Below are 17164 nucleotides of genomic sequence, written 5' to 3'. Positions count from 1 at the left end.
TGTCCAAGGGATTGACATCTGTGGGAGAGAAGGGAAGGAAACAGGCTTAGGCCAAAGGAGAAAAGAGCAGCAATGCAGGCGCCGGATAGCCTTGGCTGACTCTACAGAGAGCTCCGGCACTAATATGACCCGTCAGAGTTGTCCTACACAAGCCAAAGGCAGGCTTTCACACCCCTGCTTCAGTCAGTCTCTGGCTATGGGGCCATCCCACCAAGGGCCTGACCTTGGGTGAGATGACTTTCTCCAGCAGAGGCAGTCCCCAAAGGTGGGGGACAGCTAAAGAAAGTTCTTGGCTGACAGCACTCCCAGCAGCTGGAGCAACATCTGCCCTTGAAGGGGGATCTGACCAACACAGTTCTGTATCCATCACAGGTGTCTTTCTCCCAAGCACAGTGCAGGTTAAACACAAATTCTGGGACTTCCCTAGTGGTCCAGTGGTTAAGAATCCACCTGCCAATGCAGGGGACACAGGTTCAATCCCTGGTCCAGGAAGATCCCACATGCCATGGAGCACCTAACCCCCTGTACCACAACTACTGAGCCTGAGCTCTAGAGCCCATGCACTACAACAAGAGAAGTCACCGCAATGAGAAGCCTGAGCACTAGAGAGTGGACTCTGCTCACCACAAATAGAGAAAGTCTGCACACAACAGTGAAGACCCCGCACAGCCAAATAAATCTTTTTAAAAAACATACAAATTCTTATTTTCTGTTACCTCAGACAGATTACAGTTCATTTGATGAGGTATATAGCTTTCTTAAATTGTTGTCACCATTTCAGGATACATGCCAGTAGCCTTAATTGGCCTTTGGTGTTTCACAAACCTCATTCATGCCCATTAGCAAACTTTCTCTGAGGGCATGTCATAGATGCAAATGGATAAGTCAATCCATCATAGATACCAGGAATAAAATGGTGTCAGCATCTATCAAGCACCTGAGACGGCTCAAACATTGTGTGCTCCCCCAGCCACTTCTGTTATTCATCCAGTCAGCAAAAATGTAACAGGCTCCTTCTTACCTGGCTGAGCGCCAAAGAATTGATGCTTTTAAACTGTGGTGCTGGAGAAGACTCTTGAGAGTCCCTTGGACTGCAAAGAGATCAAACCAGTCAATCCTAAAGGAAATCAACTCTGAATATTCACTGGAAGGACTGATGCTGAAGCTCCAATACTTTGGCCACCAGAGATTGAAGGCAGGAGGATAAGGGGACAACAGAGGATGAGATGGTTAGATGACATCACCAATTCAATGGACATGAATCTGAGCAAACTCTGGGAGATAGTGAAGGACAGGGAGGCCTGGCATGTTGCAGTCCACGGGGTCGCAAAGATTTGGACACGACTGAGCAACTGAACAACAACAGCAATCTGCCTGGCAGGGTGTTAGGTGCTGAGGGTAGAGTAGTGACCAACACAGATAGTGTGCCCATTCCTTGTGGAGTTTACAGTCCACTGGGGCCACTGCTGAGACTAGTTCACTCTACAGCCCTGTTGAAGAAGCAGAGCCATTGAAAAGGTGAGGGTGATACTAAGTCAGTCATACAGAGAAAGACAACTATCACATGATATCATTTATATGTGGAATCTAAAAAAATGATGCCAAACAGAAATAGACTCATAGACATAGAAAACAAACTTATAGTTACCAAAAGGGAAAGGGGGTGTATAAATTAAGAGTCTGGCATTAACAGATACATAGTACTATATATAAAATAGATACTCAACAAGGACCTAACCATATAGCACAGAGAACTATATTCAATGTCTTGCAATGACCTCTAATGGAAAAGAATGTATATGTATATACATAGTATATGTAATACATACACATATGTATAATTAAATCACTTTTCTGTACACCTGAAACTAATACTACATTGTAAATCAACCACATGTCAATAAAATTTTTTAAAAAAGAAAGAAAAGGTGAGAGTGAATAATACCCTGAACACAGGAAGAAGGGTTGGCTGGCTTTTTATAAGGAGTGAAGAGAGTTCTTCCATAGTAACAGGACAGAAAGCAGAGTATTTGGGCATAAACACAGGTTTTATGGACTGGTGTGAATATAGGAGCCTGAGGAAGTTCATTTCTGGCTACTTCAAATTGCTCAGTGAAATAGGAAGCAAAGCCATCAGCTGAGATGGTGTGGCCTTTTGGGTGGAGTGGTCACTCTCTCCGGAAATAACAAGGCAATGTGGTGGTCATACAGTAACCTGGGATTCCTTTCTCCTGACTCCTGGATGGAACAGAGACGGCCATATTTCTCCATCCGAAACATAACTCTTCCTGAACCTCACATCACTTCTCAGCTACCATCCCATGTCTCATCTCCTGTCATTTAAATTAACACCATGATCAAAATGAACTTATTTACAAAAGAGAAACAGACTCAAAGACAACAAACTTACTTATGGTTACCAAAGGGAAAGCAGGGAAGGGGATAAATTAGGAGTTTGGGATTAGCAGAAACACACTGCTATACATAAAATAGATAAACAACTAGGTCCTACTGCATAGTACAGGGAACTACACTCATTATCTTATAATAACCTATAATGGAAAAAAATGTGAAAAAGAATGTATATATGTGTTATGTGTATATATATATATGTTTATATACACACACACATATCTGAATCACTGTGCTGTACACCGGAAACTAGAACAATATTGTAAATCAACTATACTTCAACTTAAAAAAAAATCAGGATAGGATAATCTTTAATATTAACTACATTAATGACTAATTTATTTCTTTCAAGAATTGATAATGAAAACAAATCTTAATTTTTGATCCTTCATGAGTCAAAAGTCTCAACTCTGCACTGCTGTGTGAAACAATATTTTGTGAACATTTGCAATTTATGAGAAGTCATTTTACTTATATATTTTAAAATTATAACACCTCAAATTCCCCTAAGGATAGTTATCTATTCTTTGGTTTTGCTTAATATCAAACCAACAAATATGAAACCAATAGATATTGAACAAGAAAAAAAATTAACATCATGAAAGAATTGTCACCACTGCCCAGCTCTGTTCTTCATGTGTCACCCTCTCACAACTCTCTCTGATCTGAGTTCTACCCTCCTCCCTCCGCCACGTCCACATGCTGTCCTGAGGACACTGAAGAACTCCATGTCAAAAATGTCCAGCGACGCTTTCAGTTCTGTCTTATACCTTTGAAGCACTTGGTACCATTGAGCACCGCCTTCTTCTCAATAAACTTCTTCTTAAAAAAGAAGCTTCTTCGTTTGGCCTCCCTGACATTGCACTCTCCTGGTTTCCCCATTCACTTACCTGAGCACTCCTTTGCAATTTCCCTTGCTTCTCTCTCCACTTTATTTTTTTTTTTAATTTTTATTTTGTGTTGGAGCATAGTGGATTAATAATGTTGCAAAAGTTTCAGGTGAACAACAAAGGGACTCAGCCATGCATATACATGTATCCATTCTCCCCCAAACTCCCCTCCCATCCAGGTTGCCACATAACATTGAGCAGAGTTCCATGTGCTATATAGTAGGTCTTTGTTGGCTACCCATTTTAAATACAGCAGTGTGTACATGTCTATCCCAAACTCCCTAACTATCCCTTCCCCCATCCTTTCCCTGGTAACCATAAGTTCATTCTCTAAGTCTGTGAGTCTCTTTCTGATTTGTAAATAAGTTCATTTGTATCATTTATTTTTAGATTCCACATATAAGGGATGTCATACAATATTTCTCCTTCTCTGTCTGACTTAGTTCACTCAGCATGAAAATTGTTAGGTCCATCCATGGTGCTACAAATGGCATTATTTCATTCTTTTTAATGGCTGAGTAATATTCCATTGTATATACATACCACGTCTTCTTTATCCATCCCTTTGTCGATGGATATTTAGGTTGCTTCCATGTCTTGGCAATTGTAAACAGCACTATAATGAACATTGGAGTGTGTGTTTCCTTTCAGACCAAGTTTTCCTCTGGATTTATGTCCAGGAGTGGGATTTCAAGATCAAATGGTAGTTATATTTTTAGTTTTTTAAGGAACCTCCATGCTGTTCTCAGTAGCCTCCATTCTTAAGTTGGAGTCCTCAGGCCTGTATTTCAGACTTTCTCCTCCTTCTTCTTTACAGATTTTCCCTGGGCTGTCTCAGTAACACCTATTGCCCTTCTTCTTGTGGTTCATTCCTCAGTGAATCATGTCATCATCCACTCATTTGCATGAGTCAGGGGCCTGGACACCTTCATAGATGTCTCTTCTTACATTCAATAAGCTACATTCAATAAACTTTGCAGATTCCACCACATAAATATCTCTTGTATTTCTTAATTCTTTATTTTTATTTGTTGCTGTAAGGGCTCAATAAATACTTGGAAGCCTATCATTCTGTTATTTATTTCACACGATAAAAAGTGAGCCTCACACCATAGTAGGAAATTGGTTCCAAGTGGACAAAAACCTAAATATGAACAGCCAGAATATAAAGCTTTTGGAAGATAATTAAGGAAAATATATTCATGCCTCAAAGTCGAGAAAGATTTCTTAAATAAGATACAAAACCACTAACCATGAAGGAAAATTGATAAAATTCAACTATTTTAAAACTAGGAAACCATTTAAAGAGTGAAAACGAAAGCCACAGTAAAAGAAAAGATATTTGCAACACTTAAAAAGATTGGTACTCAGAATACACAAAGAACTCCTACAAATTAGTAATAAAAAGAAAACTCAGTAGGAAAAATGGGTAAAGGACTTGTATAGACTCATGATAAAAGAACTCCAAATATCCAATAATCATTAAACTGTGCTTAACCTCATCTAAGAGAGAAATGAAGATTGAGGGGCGATAGATTACTAAGGAGCAGTGGAACTTTAGGAGGTGATGGGTATGTTCATTATATTGATTGTTTTTCTGGTTTCACAGATGTTTACTCATCAAACTGTCACTTTAAATACATATAGTTTGGTGTACATCAGTTATACCTCAATAAAGCTGTAAAACACACATATACACAATAACATACCATTTCACACCCACCAGACTGCAAAATATATTTTATTTTATTGAAGTGTAGTTGATTTACAATGTTGTGTTAGTTTCTGCTGTACAGCAAACGAAGTTTAGTTATTTTTAAGTTTATTTTTCACTCTCCTTCTTCACCCTCATCAAGAGGTTCTTTAGTTCCTCTTCACTTTCTGGCATTACAATTGTATCATCTGCCTATCTGAGGTTGTTGATATTTCTCCCAGCAGTCTTAATTCCAGCTTGTAAGTCATCCAGCCCAGCATTTTTCATGATGTGCTCTGCATATAAGTTAAATAAACAGGGTGACAATAAACAACCTTGTTGGACTCCTTTCTCAATCCTGAACCAGTCAGTTGTTCTGTACAAGGTTCTAACTGTTGCTTCTTGACCAGCATACAGGTTTCTCAGGAGACAGGTAAGATGGTCTGATATTCCCATCTCTGCGTTTTCCACAGCTTGTTATGATCCACACAGTCAAAGTCTTTAGCGTAGTCAATGAAACAAAGATAGATGTTTTTCTGGAATTCCCTTGCTTTCTCTATGATCCAGCGAATGTTGGCAATTTTACTTCTGGTTCCTCTGCCTTTTCTAAACCCAGTTTGGACATCTGGAAGTTCTCGGTTCATGTAATACTGAAGCCTAGCATGCAGGATTTTGAGCATAACCTTACTAGTATGGGGGATGAGTGCAATTGTTTGGTGGTTTGAACATTCTTTAGTACTGCCCTTCTTGGGAACTGGGATGAGGATTGACCTTTTCCAGTACTGTGGCCACTGCTAGATTTTCCAAATTTGCTGATATATTGAGTGCAGCACTTTGACAGCATCATCTTTTAGGATTTTAAATAGCTCTGCTGAAATTCCATCACCTTCACTAGCTTTATTGACAGCAGTGCTTCCTAAGGTCCACATGACTTCACATTCCAGAATGTCTGGCTCTGGGTGAGTGACCACATCATCATGGTTATCCAGGTCATTAAGATCTTTTTTGTACAGTTCTTCTGTGTATTCTTTCCATCTCTTCTTGATCTCCATCTCAAGTTCCAGAGGATAGCAAGGAGAGATAAAAAGGCCTTCTTCAATGAACAATACAAAGAAATAGAGGAAAACAACAGAAGGGGAAAAACTAGAGAGCTCTTCAAGAAAATTGGAAATCTCAAAGGAACATTTCATCCAAAGACAGGCACAACAGTGGACAGAAATGGTAATGACCTAATAGAAGCAGAAAAGATCAAGAAAAGATTATATGTATAATAGTTTTCTAAATCTTATGGCAAAATATTTTCAAGTCTGACAATAAATAGGGTTGAGGAAGAGGTATAGAAATAGAAACTATTATACACCCCTAGTGGGGATTGGCAGAGAAGGCAATGGCACCCCACTCCAGTACTCTTGCCTGGAAAATCCCATGGATGGAGGAGCCTGGTAGGCTGCAGTCCATGGGGTCGCAAAGAGTCAGACACGACTAAGCAACTTCACTTTCACTTTCCACTTTCATGCATTGGAGAAGTAAATGGCAACCCACTCCCGTGTTCTTGCCTGGAGAATCCCAGGGACGGGGAGCTTGGTGGGCTGCCGTTTATGGGGTCACACAGAGTCGGACACGACTGAAGCGACTTAGCAGCAGCAGCAGCAGTGGGGATTGGAATTGCTTCAACCACTTTGGAAAATAGTTTGTAATTATCTATTTAACTTGAAGGTACACATCCCCCAGGACCCAGAAATTCCACTCCTAGCTATATATCTTAGAGAAATGTGTGCCTATCTTTCCCAAAATATATACAGAAAATACATAGCAGCATTGCATATAACAGCCCAAACTGGAGCCACCAAACAGTCCATCAAAAGGAGAATGAATAAACTGTGGAATATTATACAGCAATGACAATTAAACTATAGGCATATGCAAGAACATGTATGGAACATACAGACAAAGAGTTGATCAAAAGAAGCAAGGCACAGGGGAGTTTCCTGGTGGTCCAGTGATTAGGAATTTGTGCTTCCAGTACAGGAGTTCAGTTCAGTCCAGTACAGGGGGCACAGATTCAATACCTGGTCAGGGAATTAAGATCCCACATGCCATGCACCTTAAAAACAAACAAACACAAAAAAGTAAGGCACAAAGGAACACATACAGTATGATTTCATTTAGATAAAGTACAAAAACAAACAAAACTAAACTCTTGTTTAGGGATACATAGATAGATGATTAAAAAAAAGACTTGTAAAAGAAGCAAGGAAACTGTTATAAAGTTAAGAGAATGGCTCCTTATAAGAGGAAGGGTAAATTGTAATTAACTGTGGAAAATTCTGAAAGAGATGGGAATACCAGACCACCTAACCTGCCTCTTGAGAAACTTGTATGCAGGTCAGGAAGCAACAGTTAGAACTGGACATGGAACAACAGACTGCTTCCAAATAGGAATAGGAGTACGTCAAGGCTGTATATTGTCACCCTGCTTATTTAACTTATATGCAGAGTACATCATGAGAAATGCTGGGCTGGAGGAAGCACAAGCTGGAATCAAGATTGCGGGGAGAAATATCAATAACCTCAGACATGCAGATGACACCACCCTTACGGCAGAAAGTGAAGAAGAACTAAGGAGCCTCTTGATGAAAGTGAAAGAAGAGAGTGAAAAAGTTGCCTTAAAGTTCAACATTCAGAAAACTAAGATCATGGCATCTGGTCCCATCACCTCATGGCAAATAGATCGGGAAACAGTGGAAACAGTGGCTGACTTTATTTTGGGGGGCTCCAAAATCACTGCATATGGTGATTGCAGCCATGAAATTAAAAGACTCTTACTCCTTGGAAGGAAAGTTATGACCAATCTAGACAGCATATTCAAAAGCAGAGACATTACTTTGTCAACAAAGGTCCATCTAGTCAAGGCTATGGTTTTTCCAGTGGTCATGTATGGATGTGAGAGTTGGACTATGAAGAAAGCTGACTGCCGAAAAATTGATGCTTTTAAACTGTTGTGTTGGAGAAGACTCTTGAGAGTCCCTTGGACTGCAAGGAGATCCAACCAGTCCATCTTAAAGGAGATCGCAGTCCTGGGTGTTCATTGGAAGGACTGATGTTGAAGCTGAAACTCCAATACTTTGGCCACCTGATGCAAAGAGCTGACTCATTGGAAAAAAAAAAAAAACCCTGATGCTGGGAAAGATTGAGGGCAGGAGGAGAAGGAGACGACAGAGGATGAGCTGGCTGGATGGCATCACCGACTCAATGGACATGGGTTTGGGTGGACTCCAGGAGTTGGTGATGGACAAGGAGGCCTGGCATGCTACGGTTCATGGGGTTGCAAAGAGTGGGACACGACTGAACAACTGAACTGAACTGAACTGAAACTGTAATTGGTGAGAACACAGGAGAGGCTTCTAGGGTTCTGGCACAGTTCTAGTTTTGGATACTGAGTAGTGGTCACACTGGTGTTTGCTTATAGTTATTATTATAAGCATACTAATAAACTATACATTTGTTTTAAACACTTTTTTCTTGCATGTCTGTGTGTTATATTTTACAATAAGAACATTTTTAAAGACTCAGGATACAATTCTGAGTTGCACGAAATTTAAGACAAAAGCTGCAGGAAAAGTATAGGAAAGAGGTAGGGCAGGCAGCAAACCAGAAAAGAAGCTGCCAAATTTACAAAGGGAGTGGACCACAGCACCAACTCCTATTCACCCCTGCTCCACAGGAGGCATTGCAAGCACGTCTGAGAGCCACCATTCTGGGTCTTTGCACCCATGACAAGAATGTGCTTACATGAGAGGAAAATAAGTGAAGGCACAAACAGATGGAAATACTATTAGAAGGAAAAGTAAAAGTGAAAGTTGCTCTGTGTGTCCGACTCTTTGCGAGCCCAGGGAACTATACAGTCCATGGAATTCTTCAGGCCAGAATACTGGAGTGGGCAGCCTTTCCCTTTTCCAGGGGATCTTCCCAACCCAGGGATCGAACCCAGGTCCCCCGCATTGCAGGCAGATTCTTTACCAGCTGAGCCACAAGGGAAGCCCAAGAGTACTAGAGTGGGTAGCCTATCCCTTCTCCAGGGCATCTTCCCAAGCCAGGAATCGTACCAGGGTCTCCTGCATTGTAGGCAGATTCTTTACCAACTGAGCTATGAGGGAAGCCCATTAGAAGGCAAACATATGGGGAAATGCATACTCTTTTTTAATGAGGTAAGACATACAAAATTTTAAAAACTGAATGGCCATTTTTTGCCTATCATAGTAGCAAAAATTGAGGGGAAGCAGGAGAAATCACAATATGTCAGGCTGGAAAGAGTACCAAATTGAAGCCTGGAGTTACTGGCTGCTGATGCTATGAATAAACACGATCCCATTAAAATAAAATCTGGCAATATGCATCAGGAAATTGTAAAATGCTCATACCATCTTAGTAATCTTACTTCTGGGAATCTGTGCTAGGAAAATCATGCAAAGGAAGGAAAGGTTATATGAACAAATCTGGAAGTGACTCAAGTATCCCTTAACAGGGAAACCACTGAATAAACTTTGTTAAGCACCACTAAGTAAAAATCATAATTATGATAATAGGAAGGAAGGAAACTAACATTTAGTGATATGTCTTAACATGTATTATACTAAGTGCATTACTTTATCTAGTTTAATGCAGCTACCTCCAAAGTCTTTTAATGTTACTGTCATTAAAATATGAAGAAACTGAATCTCAGAGAAGCAAATTAACTTGCCAAAGATTACACAGCTAGTGAGGCACAGAACCAAGATTTGAGTACATATCTATCTGAATTGAAAATTCTGTTATTTTCACCCCATTATACTGCAACATGAAAAAAAAAAATACTTCTAGCATTTCTTGAAGTATTTTTTCCCAAAAGACATAAGACATTACTAATAGGCCTTTTTTGGTATGCTATTTATTTTTTTAACATTTTTATTTATTTATTTTTAATTGAAGGATAACTGCTTTACAATATTCTGTTGGTTTCTGCCATACATCTACATGAATAACCCATAGGTATACATATGTCCCTTCCGTCTTGAACCTCCCTCCCACCTCTCAGCCTGTCCTACCCCTCTATGTAGTCACAGAGCCCTGATCTGAGATCCCTGAGTCATAGAGCAAATTCCCACTAGCCATCTATTTTACATATAGTTGTTGTTCAGTCGCTCAGTTGTGTCCGACTCTGATCTGATGGACTGCAGCTTACCAGGCTTCACTGTCCTTCACCATCTCCTGAAGTTTGCTCAAATTCATGTCCATTGAGTCATTGATGCCATCCAACCATCTCGTCCTCTGTCATCCCCTTCTCCTCCTGCCTTCAATCTTTCCCAGCATCAGGGTCTTCTCCAATGAGTTGGCTCTTCGCATCAGGTGGCCAAGGTATTGGAACTTCAGCTTTAGCATCAGCCCTTCTAACAAATATTCAGGATTGATTTCCTTTAGGATTGACTGGTTTGATCTCCTTGCAGTCCAAGGGACTCTCAAGAGTCTTCTCCAACACCATAGCTCAAAGGCATCAATTCTCTGGTGCTCAGCCTTTTTTATGATCCAACTCTCACATCCATACATGACTACTGGAAAAACCATAGGTTTGACTATATGGACTTTTGTCAGCAGAATGATGTCTCTGCTTTTTAATACACTGTCTAGGTTTGTCATAGTTTTTCTTCCAAGGGGCAAGCGTCTTTTAATTTCACAGCTGCAGTCACCACCTGCAGTGATTTTGGAGCTCAAGAAAATAAAGTCTCTCACTGTTTCCATTGTTTCCCCATCTATTTGCCGTGAAGGGATGGGACCGAATGCCATGATCTTAGTCTTTTTAATGTTGAGTTTTAAGCCAGCTTTTTCACTCTCCTCTTTCACCCTCATCAAGAGGCTCTTTAGTTCCTCTTCACTTTCTGCCATAAGGGTGGTGTCATCTGCATATCTGAGGTTATTGATATTTCTCCTGGCAATCTTGATTCTGGCTTGTGCTTCATCCAGCCTGGCATTTGGCATGATGTACTCTGCATATGCGCTTCCCTTGTGGCTCAGCTGGTAAAAAATCTGCCTGCAAAGCGGGAGACCTGGGTTCGATCCCTGGGTTGGGAAGATCTCCTGGAGAAGGGAAAGGCTATTCACTCCAGTATTCTGGCCTGGAGAATTCCATGGACTGTATAGTCCATGGGGTCGCAAAGAGTCAGACACGACTGAGCGACTTTCACTTTCACTCTGCATATAAGCTAAATAAGGAGGGTGACAATATACAGCCTTGATGTATTCCTTTCCCAATTTAGAACCAATCCATTGTTCCATGTCCAGTTCTACCTGTCATTTCTTGACCTGCATACAGATTTCTCAGGAGGCAGGTCAGGTGGTCTACTATTCCCATCTCTTTAAGAATTTTACATATGGTAGTGTATATGTTTCCACGATACTCTCTTCCTTTCATCCCACCCTCCCGTTCCCCTCCCCCCATATCCATAAGTCTGTTCTCTGTGTCTGTGTCTCCCCTGCTTCCCTGGAAATAGGTTCATCATTACCATCTTTCTAGATCCCAAGTATATGTGTTAGTATATGATATTTGTTTTTCTCTTTCTGACTTACTTCACTCTGTATAATAGGCTCTAGGTTTATCCACCTTATTAGAACTGACTAAAATGCATTCCTTTTTATAGCTGAGTAATATTCCATTGGGCATATATACCACAACTTCGTTATCCATTCACCTGCCAATGGACATCTAGGTTGCTTCCATGTCCTAGCTATTGTAAATTGTGCTACAATGAACATTGGGGTACATGTGTCTTTTACACTTCTGGTTTCCTCAGGGTGTATGCCCAGTAGTGGGATTGTTGAGTGATATGGTAATTTTATTCCTAGTTTTTTAAGGAATATCCACACTTTCCTCCATAGTAGCTGTGTCAATTTACATTCCCACCAACAGTGCAAGAAGGTTCCGTTTGCTCCACACCCTCTTAAGCATTTATTGTTTGTAATTTTTTGATGGTGGCCATTCTGACTGGGGTATGATATTCTGACTGGTGCGATGATATTTCATTGTGATTTTGATTGGCATTTCTCAAATAATAAGCAATGTTGAGCATTTTTTTCACGTGTTTCTTAGCCATCTGTATGTCTTCTTTGGAGAAATGTCTGTCTAGGCCTTCTGCCCACTTTTTGATTGGGTTTTTTGTTTTTCTGGTATTGAGTTGCATGAACTACTTGCATATTTTGGAAATTAATCCTTTGTCAGTTGTTTCATTTGCTATTATCTTCTCCCATTCTGAGGGTTGTCTTTTCACCTTGTTTATAGTTTCCTTTGCTGTGCAAAAGCATTTATGTTTACTTAGGTCCCACTTGTTTATTTTTGTTTTTATTTCCATTACTCTAGGAGGTAGGTCATAGAGGATCTTGCTGTGATTTATGTCATAGACTGTTCTGCCTATGTTTTCCTCTAAGAGTTTTATAGTTTCTGGTCTTACATTTAAATCTTTAATCCATTTTTTAGTTTATTTTTGTGTATGGTGTTAGGAAGTGTTCTAATTTCATTCTTTTACACATAGCTGTCCAGTTTTCCCAGCACCACTTACTGAAGAGACTGCCTTTTTTCCTTGTATATTCTTGCCTCCTTTGTCAAAGATAAGGTGTGCATAGGAGTGTGGGTTTATCTCTGGGCTTGCTATCTTGTTCCATTGGTCTATATTTCTGTTTTTGTGCCAGTGCCATACTGTCTTAATGACTGTAGCTTTGTAGAATAGTCTGGAATCAAGACGGTTGATTCCTCCAGCTCCATTCTTCTTTCTTTGGCTATTAAGAGTCTTTTGTGTTTCCATATGAATTGTGAAATTATTTTTTCTTGTTCTGTGAAAAATGCCATTGGCAATTTGATAGGGATTGTATTGTATCTGTGAATTGCATTTGGTAGTATAGTCATTTTCACAATATTAATTATTCCAACCCAGGAACATGGAATATCCCTCCAACTGTTTATGTCATCATTGATTTCTTTCATCAGTGTCATAGTTTTCTATATATAGCTCTTTTATCTCCTTAGGTAGGTTTACTCCTAGGTATTTTATTTTTTTTGTTGCAATAGTAAATGGGGTTGATTCCTTAATTTCTCTAATTTTTCATTATTAGTGTATAGGAATGCAAGTGATTTCTATGTGTTGATTTTGTATCCTGTAATTTACTAAACTCACTGATTAGCTCTAGTAATTTTTTGATAGTATCTTTAGGGTTTTCTATGTATAATATCATGTCATCTGCAAACACTAAGAGTTTTACTTCTTCTTTTTCAATCTGGACTCCTTTTATTTCTTTTTCTTCTCTGATTGCCATAGCTAGGACTTCCAAAATTATGCTGAGTAATACTGGAGAGAGTGGGCGTAATAGGCCTTTTTCAATACCAGATTTTAAAGGTTTCTTTAGTAGCAATCTCAGACTTCTCAGGGCTTTTATTACACATTTATTCATTCCGCAAGTATTTTTTGGATATGTCAGACACCCAGCTGTTGGGAATATAGCAGTGAACAGAGACACAAGTCCCTGACCTCATGAAGCTTATATTCCAATCAGAAGAGGCAAAATATAAGTAAATACACCAAATTACTTCAGATTTCAGCAGGTGCTGTGCAGGGAATTAACAGGGTGACATGGGAGATGGGAATAGAGAGAGAAGAGCTACTCTAGATGGGTTGGTAACAGAAGGTGCCTTTGGAGTGACCTCAAGGAGCCTGAAAGGAGAATCTTCCAGGCAGGAGAACAGCAAATGCAAAATCCTGGATGAAGGAGAGAATTTGTTATTTTCAAAGAATAGAAAGAAGCCTGGCATGATTGGGAGAGAGTGAGTGAAGCAGAGTGACCAAGCTAAGGAGTTGGGATACTAAGAATAAAGGAAAGCCCTTGGAGGGTTTTAGGAGAGTCACTGACATTATTTGATTTGTTTTCAAAACTGTTCTCGCTGCTCTGTGGAGAATAGAGTGGAGTGAACCAAGAATGAACACGGAGGACCAGTGAGGAGATTACTGCTACAAGCTGGGCAGAGAGGACAGCAGCTTGGGGCAGGGTAGCAACCAAGGACATGGGGAGAAATGGAAGTATTTGGGCTATATTTTGAATATTGGGCCAACTAGACTTTCTTCTGGTGACTTGGAAGTGGATGACAAGTGAAAAGGAGAAATCAAGAATGATTTCTAGTTTGGCATTAACATGTACACACTATGATGTATTGGAGAAGGGAATGGTAGTATTCTTGCCTGGAAAATCCCATGGATAGAGGAAGCTGATAGGGTTGGATGGGATTGCAAGGAGTCGGACACAACTAAGCACACACACACACACACTACTATATATAAAACAGATAAACCACAAAGTCCTACTGTAGCACAGGGAGCAATATTCAATGTCTTGTAATAACTTATAATGGAAAAGAGTCTGAAAAACTATATTTATATATATATATATAGTTTATATATATATGTGTATATATATATATATAAACTGAATCACTTTGCAGTATACTTGAAGCTAACACAACATTGTAAATGACCTATACTTCAATTTTTATATATTTATATATAAAATATATAATATATATATACATATATATATAGTTTATATATATATGTATATATATATATATATATAAACTGAATCACTTTGCAGTATACTTGAAGCTAACACAACATTGTAAATGACCTATACTTCAATTTTTAAAAAATCATTATTAAAAAAAACTCCTAGGTTTGAGGCTTCAGCAGCTGCATGGATGGTGGTACCATTTATTAGGATGGTGAAGATTTGACAAAGAGTGGAGTTGGGAGGGACCAAGATTATGCTTTATATATATTTAATCTGAATTGCCTATTAGACATTCAGGGGATGATACAGTGGACAGCTGGATATACAGATAAGCAGTTCAGGGCAGTGGTCAGGGCTTGAAGAAATTTGGGAGTTCTCTTAGGACACTGATGGTTTAATACCTTAAGATTGGATGAGTTCACCTATGGAGCAAAAGAAAATAGAGAAGAGAACCCAGGATGAGCCCTGGGGCTGTCCTGTGTTTAGATACCCAGCAAAGAAGGAACAACCAAGAAAGGAAGCTGAGTTGTGAACTGTCAAGAGAAGAACTCTAGATTGCAGTGTTCCCAAGACCTATTTTTTTTATTTTAAAATTTTTTTTTTTTTATCCCACCCCCGCTACGGCTGGGTCCTTCTACCGCACCCCCCCAACTTCTAGTTGCCAGAATGGAAAATTAACAGAGTCCAGCCTAGTCCAGGTCAACAAACTTTTATTGCCATTTCTGGCTCCCCCAGCCCCAGCAAGATCCCTGCTTACACTGGGCTCTGCTGCAGAGGAATGGCGGTGGTGGGCGGGTGTTCTAAATTTATTTATTTTTAATTGAAGGATTGCTGTACAGAATTGTGTTGGTGCTGTCAAACATCAACATGAATCAGCCATAGGTATACATATGTCCCGTCCCTCTTGACTCTCCCTCCCACTTCCCTCCCCATCCCACCCCAGGTTATTGATCATGGAAACTTTTTCTCATGGGGTGGCTTGTGCTCAGCAAAACACAGGAGAGAAATCCTGGCTTATGCTACAGTAAATGGAGAAGCAGGCTAACAAAATTATGATTGAAACAATGTGCATCCATGTATAGAACATGCCTGGCACATGTGTTCGTAAACATTTGTTGAATGAATTAAGAATGAAAAGTAATATACATATGGCATCACAACCACTACAAGGGAATAAACAAAAATGACTGTAGTTGTTACTAGTGAGATATGATTAGAAATAGTTTCTCAGAATTTTCTGCAATGTTTTGTTGCCTATTTTTCTCTAACAGTGTTTTGCCAATTCCATGTATCCATCTGTTTCTGATGCGTTCAGGGCCACTGTTCCCAAACACTGTAGGAATCCATTCTGCCTGTTCTCTCCTGCTTGCTTCAGAATCCTTAACACCATTCTTGGCCCATTTAATTTTAATTCCGTTTAGTGCCATTAGTAAATATTTACTGAATCATCTTCAGCCTAGAGAGATAACTAACACATGGGGCCCCTGCCCTCGCATCGCTCATAGCCTAAAGGGAGATAGGCACGCAAACCTTGTGCAGAATCCACTTGCCCTGTAGTCCCTCTTTCTCAGCCTGTCTGTGAGCTTTGACCCCTGTTTATTTACACTTTCCTGTTTTCAGTCAATTCCTTCCAGCTTCCAGCTGTGGCCCTAGCCCTACCCCCTCCAAATAGCCCATTCACATATCTAATGAGAGTAAATAACCTCCAAGGACAAATATCTGGAATAAAAGGTTAGAGTGGAGTTTATACCACAGTGGTGATTTCTGAGTTCCTGCATGAACTGCCTTTTATAGACAATTGTTCATTGCTGTTTAATGTATCTCTATATGTGTGACTTCCTTCTCTTTGCTTTTGGAATAGCTTCTTAGGGTATTTATAGGTTTTGCTAGGATAAGGCACCTTATACTGTAAAACACCCTACCACCTACCAGGATATCATCTCACAGAGCTTTGATTATGTTAATTAACACACTTTGCCCAAAAAAAGAAAAAATACTGGCTCATGCAAACATAATAATTGTTTATGTTTGTTGAGAGTGTACTTGTGTGTTAAGCATAGTTCTAAATGCTTTATTCAAATTAATTCTTGTAATCCTCCTAATGTCCTATGCTGCTACTGCTGCTAAGTCGCTTCAGTCATGTACGACTCTGTGGACCCCATAGACGGGAGCCCATCAGGCTCCCCCATCCCTGGGATTCTCCAGGCAAGAACACTGGAGTGGGTTGCCATTTCCTTCTCCAATGCATGAAAGTGAAAAGTGAAAGTGAAGTCGCTCAGTCGTGTCCGATTCCTAGCGACCCCATGGACTGCAGCCCACCAGGCCCCTCCGTCCATGGGATTTTCCAGGCAAGAGTACTGGAGTGGGGTGCCATCGCCTTCTCCGAATGTCCTATGAGGAAAATACTAATATTACTCTGCTTTGTAGACAAGGCCAGAAAAAGTAACTTACCTGTGATGTTACAGCTGGTAGGTGACAAAACTAGGATTCATACCCAGATAGTCACTATACTCACTATAAACCTATTCCCATATACAGATATATCATACATCAATTTTTGTATTGTTTTAATTCATTCCACATTGAATAC

The sequence above is a fragment of the Bos javanicus genome, chromosome X, assembly GCF_032452875.1.
Source record: "Bos javanicus breed banteng chromosome X, ARS-OSU_banteng_1.0, whole genome shotgun sequence".
In the NCBI taxonomy this organism is placed as follows: domain Eukaryota; kingdom Metazoa; phylum Chordata; class Mammalia; order Artiodactyla; family Bovidae; genus Bos; species Bos javanicus.
This window is presented reverse-complemented; position numbering follows the sequence as displayed.